Source organism: Arachis hypogaea, chromosome 13, assembly GCF_003086295.3.
Source record: "Arachis hypogaea cultivar Tifrunner chromosome 13, arahy.Tifrunner.gnm2.J5K5, whole genome shotgun sequence".
Lineage (NCBI taxonomy): Eukaryota > Viridiplantae > Streptophyta > Magnoliopsida > Fabales > Fabaceae > Arachis > Arachis hypogaea.
Window position 1 is genome coordinate 83189888 of NC_092048.1, and position 8173 is coordinate 83198060.

Sequence of the window (8173 nt, forward strand, 5' to 3'; positions counted from 1 at the left end):
TTGGTGTGTCCCTTCAAGCTTGGCGTGCCACGCCTGGGTCCTCAAGTGGCACGCCCAAGTGTTGGATCAGAATTGGCGTGCCATGCTTTTGACATCAAGTGGCATGCCCAAGTGTTTGAAACTTTAACCTCTTCTCTGGAAACTTGTACTGGCGTGCCACGCTTTGACGTTCAAGTGGCACACCCATCTTAAGTTGACTCCTGCAAGCATGGCGTGCCACGCCTGGGTCTTCAAGTGGCACGCCCAAGTGATGGCCAGAGCTGGCGTGCCACGCCTTCGTTAATAAGTGGCACGCCCATTGATGATTTGGAGCTGGCGTGCCATGCCTTCGATACCAAGTGGCACACCCAAGTGGTTGTCCCTTCTGGATTGATGAACTGGCGTGCCACGCCCAATGGTTCAAGTGGCACTCCCATAGTGTGTGATGAACTTGGTGTGCCATGCCTAGCTTGGTGTGCCACGCCCCTTTTGTGGCCTTCAACGTTGCTCTTTGGAAATCATTACCGGCATGACACGCCATGGTTCTTGCGTGCCACGCCCATATAAAAGCTTTGAAGATCCTTTCTGGAAATCATTACTGGCGTGCCACGCTCAGCTCCTGGCGTGCCACGCCCATATACTTTTATGGCGTTTGTTCCAAGTGGCACGCCAGTTTCACATGCCCAGCTTTATTTTGTTGTTTTCTTCCCTTTTTGTTGCTCTTTTCACCTGAAATTCAGCACAAACCCATTTCAAAGTAATGTACCATAATATTCATCAATTAGTTCATGAATTGCAATGATTAAATAAGATCATGCTCTTTTATGGTCCTTTTTAGATAAGAAAAAGAGGTAAATGATGCAAGTCATCAACTCCTCAGTGAGGAAGACTATTTTTGTCTTTCTCCAATCCTTCTTATGACTTAAGATGTCCTTTATGAACTTAGCATAAGAAGGTATCTGTTCAAAAGCTTCTGCAAAAGGGATCTTGATCTCTAATGTTCTGAGATTCTCCGCAAAGCGGGCAAACTATTTATCCTTTCCTCTTGACAGAGTTTCTGAAGAAATAGCATCCTAGCCTTGTATTCATCAACCTTGGTTGACGAAGGCCGAACACTATGTGAGTTGGAAGCAAGGTTACCAGCTTGCTTAGGAGGGTTGTTATCAGTCTGTGACTGACCTCCTTTGCATAGGCGTTCAACGCTTATGCTGCTGCCCCCTTGTGCGTTTGAACGCCCAGTCTCTGCTCTTTCCTGGTATTCAACGCCAAGAGGGATACCTCTCTGGGCGTTTGAATGCCCAGAGTCATCTTGTGCAGAGACCTGGTTATCCTCTATGGACTTCTCGTTCTTATTGTACTGAGGTTGGATGCTTAAGGTTTTCCCACTCCTCAGTTGAATAGCCTGGCATTCTTCTGTTATCTGCTTAGATAACTACTGCCTTGTTTGGCTCAGCTGGGCTTCTACATTCCTATTAAAAGCCTGAGTTTCTCGTAAAGCCTCTTGTAAATCCAGTATTTGCTAGGCAAGGGCGTGCAGCTGCTGAGTCAATGGGCCATCCTGTTCTGGAGGATTAGGTTCAGTAGCTACTGCCTTAACCTCTCCTTTTATAGAAGGCTCAGGAGATGAGTACAGATGCTGATTAGTGGAAACTGTCTCAATAAGCTCTTGAGATTCTCCTATGGTCTTTCTCATGTGTATAGAACCACCAGCAGAGTGATCTAAAGTCATTCTAGCCATGTCTGAAAGTCCATAGTAGAAGATGTCTAATTGTACCCATTCTGAAAATATTTCAGTGGGACATTTTCTTAGCATCCTCCTATACCTCTCCCAAGCATCATAAAGGGATTCACCATATCCTTGTTTGAAGCCTTGGATGTCCAGCCTCAGCTGGGTCATCTTCCTTGGGGGAAAGTATTGGTTTAAAAACTTGTCCACTAACTGTTTCTAAGTTTTTAAACTAGCTTTAGGCTGTTTATCCAACCACCTTTTTGCTTGATCCTTTACAGCAAAGAGAAGAGCAATAATCTGTAGACATCTTGGTTTACTCCCTCACTGTGTACTGTGTCAGCAATCTTTAAGAAATCTACCAGGAACTCTGTAGGTTCTTCCTGAGGAAGCCTAGAATACTGGCAGTTTTGCTGCACTAGAGTAATGAGTTGTGGGTTCAATTCAAAGCTACTTGCTCTGATTTGAGGTATGCTGATACTTCTGCCATAGAGGTCAGGAGTGGGATTTGTAAAAGATCTCAGAGTTCTTCTAAACTCTTCATTCCCATTTGGGTTCATGATGAAGAAAGGTAGAAGATAAAGAAGGAAGAAGATAGAAGGAGTAGAAATAGAGAAGATAAAAAATAATTAAAATATTTTTGTTTTTATTTTATTTATTTATCTAGACTGAAATTTAAATTAATTAATCAAAAAAATTTAAAAATTTAATTATTAAATTTCAAAAATTAGAAAGAAGAAGTTAGTTAGGGAGTTTTGAAAAAGAAGAGAGAGAAGATATGTAGTTAATTAAAAAGAGATTTGAATTTAAGATTTGAAATTTAAAAAATTAAAATTTGAAAATTGAAATTTAAATTTTGAAAATTTTGAAATTAAAAATTTGAATTTCAAATTTTAAAATTTGAATTTTTAAATGTTGAAAAAAAAGATTTGAAATTTGAAAAGATTTAATTTTGAAAATTGAGATTTGAAATTTTGATTTTGGATTTTGAAATTTGAATTTTGAAATTTTAAATTTAATTTTTTTTATTTTGAAAGTTGAAATTTTAAATTTGAAATAAGATAAGATAAGAATTTTGTAAAAGATATGATTTTTCAAAAAGATAAGATTTTTAATTTTGAAAAGATTTGATTTTTGAAAATTAAAAACTAAGATAGGATAAGATAAAAATTAAAAAATTAAAATCTGAATTTTTAACTTAAAAATTTCATAAATATGGTTAGGATAAAAATAAAAAAGATATTTTTTTTAATTTAATGATGAAAGAGAAAAACTAGTAAAAGACACAAGACTTAAAATTTTTAGATCTAATGCCCCTAATTTTCGAAAACTTTTGGAGAGAAACACTAAGGGACACTGATGAGCGGATAATTTATACGCTTTTTGGCATTGTTTTTAGTATGTTTTTAGCATGTTTTAGATAGTTTTTATTATATTTTTATTAGTTTTTATTTAAAATTCACTTTTCTGGACTTTACTATGAGTTTGTGTGTTTTTCTATGATTTCAGGTATTTTCTGGCTGAAATTGAGGGACCTGAGCAAAAATCTGATTCAGAGGCTAAAAAGGACTGCAGATGCTGTTGGATTCTGACCTTCCTGCACTCGAAGTGGATTTTCTGGAGCTACAGAAGCCCAATTGATATGCTATCAATTGCGTTAAAAAGTAGACATCCAGAGCTTTCTAGCAATATATAATAGTTCATACGTTGCCCAAGATTTGATGGCCCAAACCGGCGTTCAAAGTCAGCATCAGAATTCCCAACGTTAAACGCCGGAACTGGCACCAAAGTGGTTAAATGCCCAAACTGGCACAAAAGCTGGCGTTTAACTCTAGGAAAAGTCTCTACACGAAAATGCTTCAATGCTCAGCCCAAGCACACACCAAGTGGGCCCGGAAGTGGATATTTACGTCATTTACTCATTTTTGTAAACCCTAAGCTACTAGTTCTCTATAAATAGGACCTTTTGCTATTGTATTTATAATCTTGGTATCAGATAGAAAAGGAATCTTTGAGTAGTTCTATGCTACCTTAGATCATGTTTTGGGGCTGGCCCCATGGCCATGCCTAGACCATGTTCTTATGTATTTTCAACGGTGGAGTTTCTACACACCATAGATTAAGGTGTGGAGCTCTGCTGTACCTCGAGTATCAATGCAATTACTATTGTTCTTCTATTCAATTCAGCTTGTTCTTGTTCTAAGATATCACTTGTTCTTCAACTTGATGAATGTGATGATTCGTAACACTCATCATCATTCTCACCTATGAACGTGTGCCTGACAACCACCTCCGTTCTACCTTCGATTGAGTGTTTATCTCTTGGATTCCTTAATCAGAATCTTCGTGGTATAAGCTAGAATTGATGGCGGCATTCTTGAGAATCCGGAAGGTCTAAACCTTGTCTGTGGTATTCTGAGTAGGATTCAAGGATTGAATGACTGTGACGAGCTTCAAACTCGTGATTGTGGGGCGTTAGTGACAGACGCAAAAGAATCACTGGATTCTATTCCGACATGATCGAGAACCAACAGATGAATAGCCATGCTGTGACAGAGTGCGTTGATCATTTTCACTAAGAGGACGGGATTGTAGCCACTGACAATGGTGATGCACAACATACAGCTTGCCATGGAAAGGAGTAAGAAGGATTGGATGAAGACAGTAGGAAAACAGAGAGACGGAAGGGACAAAGCATCTCCATACGCTTATCTGAAATTCTCACCAATGAATTACATAAGTATCTCTATCTTTATTTTATGTTTTATTTATCTTTTAATCATTCATCATCCATAACCATTTGAATCCGCCTGACTGAGATTTACAAGATGACCATAGCTTGCTTCATACCAACAAAATCACAAAAAAATTATAAAATCATAAAATCAAAAATAATTTTATTTTTCTTGTTTGAGTCTAGTATTAATTTTTAAGTTTGGTGTCAATTGCATGTTTCTATTTTTCTTGCATTTTTCAAAAATTACATGCATGTGTCTTCATTAATCTTCAAGTTGTTCTTGATAATTTTCTTGCTCTGATCTTTAAATTCTCTTGTTTAGTGTGTTTTGTCGTTTTTCATATGTATTTTTACATTGTTATAGTCCTTAGTACACAAACATTTAAAGTTTGGTGTCTTGCATGCATTGTTTATTTGATCTTAGTTGCATTTTTATTGATTCCCATCGTCAAATTCAAAAATATTTTTAAAAATAATGTCTTTTCAAGTCAATAATACAGAGAATTGAAGATTCAGAACATTCAGCAGAGGAATCAAACAGAAAAAGCTGGGCGTTCAAAACACCCAGTGAAGAAGGAAAACTGGCGTTTAAACGCCAGTCAGGGTACCTGGCTGGGCATTTAACGCCCAAAAAGGTAAAGATTTGGGCGTTAAACGCCAGAATGGGCACCATTCTGGGCGTTTAACGCCAGGATGACACAAGAGGGAAGATTTTGTTTTTAATGCACATTTTTTTTAAGTTTTCAAAATTTTTCAAAATCAAATCTTTTTCAAATCATATCTTTTCAATCATATATTTTCAAAATCAATTTCTTTCCATTTTCAAAAATACTTGCTAACAATTAATGATTTGATTCAAAAATTTCAAGTATGTTGCCTTTTCTGCTGAGAAAGGTTTAATGTTTGAATCATATCTTTTCTTGTTAGCCAAGTAATTAATTTTAAAAATGAAATCGTTTTAAAATTGTTTTTCAATCATATCTTTTTAAAACCATAACTTTTCAATCATATCTTCTTAATCACATCTTTTTCAAAATTTAATTTTCAATCATATCTTTTTGAATTCTAAATTCAAAATCTTTAAAAAAAAATCACTTTATTTCTTTCCAAACTTCAAATTTCGAAAATCATTCATCAAGTTTTCAAAATTTTCTTTTAATTATTTCAAAATCTTTTTAATTTATTTTCGAAAATTCTTCCCCTCTTCTCACATCCTTCTATTTAAGGACTAACACTCCTCCACTATCAATAATTCGAACTATATCCCTCTTGATAAGTTCAAATTCTTCTCTTTCTACCTCTTCCTTCTATTCTTCTTTTTCTCTGACACCTCAAGGAATCTCTATACTGTGACATAGAGGATTCCATATTTTCTTGCTCTCTTCTCTTTCATATGAGCAGGAGCAAAGACAAAGGCATTCTTGTTGAGGCTTATCCTGAACCTGAAAGGACCTTAAAGTGAAAGCTAAGAGAAGCTAAGACACAACTCTCTGTAGAGGACCTAACAGAAACCTTCAAACTAGAAGAAGACATGGCAGCCGAAAACAACAACAATGCCAAAAATGCAAGGAAGGTGCTTGGTGACTTTACTGCACCTACTCCTGATTTCTATGGGAGAAGCATCTCAATCCCTGCCATTGGAGCAAACAACTTTGAGCTTAAGCCTCAATTAGTTTCTCTAATGCAACATAATTTCAAGTTTCATGGACTTCCATTGGAAGATCCTCATCAGTTCTTAGCTGAATTCTTGCAAATCTGTGACACTGTCAAGACCAATGGGGTGGACCCTGAGGTCTACAGACTTATGCTTTTTCCTTTTGCTGTAAGAGACAGAGCTAGGACATGGTTGGATTCACAACCTAAAGAAAGCCTGAACTCTTGGGAAAAGCTAGTCAATGCCTTCTTGGCAAAGTTCTTTCCACCTCAAAAATTGAGCAAGCTTAGAGTGGAAGTCCAAACCTTTAGACAGAAGGATGGTGAGTCCTTCTATGAAGCTTGGGAGAGATACAAGCAATTGATCAGAAGGTGCCCTTCTGACATGCTTTCAGAATGGAGCATCATAGGAATCTTCTATGATGGTCTGTCTGAACTATCCAAGATGTCATTGGATAGCTCTGCTAGAGGATCTCTTCATCTGAAGAAGACGCCTGCAGAAGCTCAAGAACTCATTGAAATGGTTGCAAATAACCAATTCATGTACACCTCTGAAAGGAATCCTGTGAATAATGGGACAAGTCAGAAGAAAGGGGTTCTTGAGATTGACACCCTGAATGTCATATTGGCTCAGAACAAAATATTGACTCAGCAAGTCAATATGATCTCTCAAAGCCTATCTGGAATGCAAGCTGCACCAGGCAGTACTAAGGATGCTTCATCTGAAGAAGAAGCTTATGATCCTGAGAACCCATCTATGGAAGAGGTGAATTACATGGGAGAACCCTATGGAAACACCTATAATTCTTCATGGAGAAATCATCCAAATCTCTCATGGAAGGATCAACAGAGACCTCAACAAGGTTTCACAACAATAATGGTAGAAGAAATAGGTTTAGCAATGGCAAGCCTTTTCCATCATCTTCTCAGCAACTGACAGAGAATTCTAGGCAGAGCCACTCTGACTTAGCAACCATGATCTCTGATCTAATTAAAACCACTCAAAGTTTAATGACTAAAACAAGGTCCTCCATTAGAAATTTGGAGGCACAAGTGGGTCAGCTGAGCAAGAAAGTTACTGAACTCCCTCCTAGTACTCTTCCAAGCAATACAGAAGAGAACCCAAAAGGAGAGTGCAAGGCCATAAACACAATCAACATGGCCGAATTTGGAGAGGAGGAAGAGGCAGTGATCGCCACTGACGAAGACCTCAATGGATGTCCACTAGCCTCCAATGAGTTCCCTAATGAGGAACCATAGGAATCTGAGGCTCATAATGAGACAATAGAGATTCCATTGGATTTACTTCTGCCATTCATGAGCTCTGATGAGTATTCTTCCTCTGAAGAGGATGAAGATGTTACTAAAGAGCAAGTTGCTAAGTACCTTGGAGCAATCATGAAGCTAAATGACAAGTTATTTGGTAATGAGACTTGGGAGAGTGAACCTCCATTGCTCATCAAAGAACTGGATGACTTGACTAGGCAGAGATTACCTCAAAAGAGATAGGACCCTGGAAAGTTCTCAATTCCTTGTACCATAGGCACCATGACCTTTGATAATGCTCTGTGTGACCTAGGGTCAAGCATAAACCTTATGCCTCTCTCTGTAATGGAGAAGCTAGGGATCATTGAGGTATAAGCTGCAAGAATCTCATTTGAGATGGCAGACAATTCAAAGAAACAGGCTTATGGACTTGTAGAGGATGTCTTGGTAAAGGTTGGAGACCACTACATCCCTGCTGATTTCATAGTCCTAGAGATTGGGAAGTGCATGGATGAATCCATCATCCTTGGCAGACCCTTCCTAGCCACAGCAAAGGCGATGATTGATGTTGACAGAGGAGAATTGATCATTCAAGTGAATGAAGAATCCCTTGTGTTTAAGGCTCAAGGATATCCCTCTGTAACCATGGAGAGGAAGCATGAAGAGCTTCTCTCAAAACAGAGTCAAACAGAGCCCCCACAGTCAAACTCTAAGTTTGGTGTTGGGAGGCCACAACCAAACTCTAAGTTTGGTGTTGAACCCCCACAACCAAACTCTAAGTTTGGTGTTGGGAGGTTCCAACATTGCTCTGA

General features: G+C 38.0%; 1 non-coding gene across 1 annotated transcript; it reads right to left on the reverse strand.

The window, feature by feature from the left end:
- Positions 1-6378: 6378 nt before the first annotated feature.
- LOC112739731 (small nucleolar RNA R71) lies at positions 6379-6486 on the reverse strand. The gene has a single exon (XR_003170667.1). It is a non-coding gene; the product is annotated as a small nucleolar RNA R71 (small nucleolar RNA).
- Positions 6487-8173: the final 1687 nt, after the last annotated feature.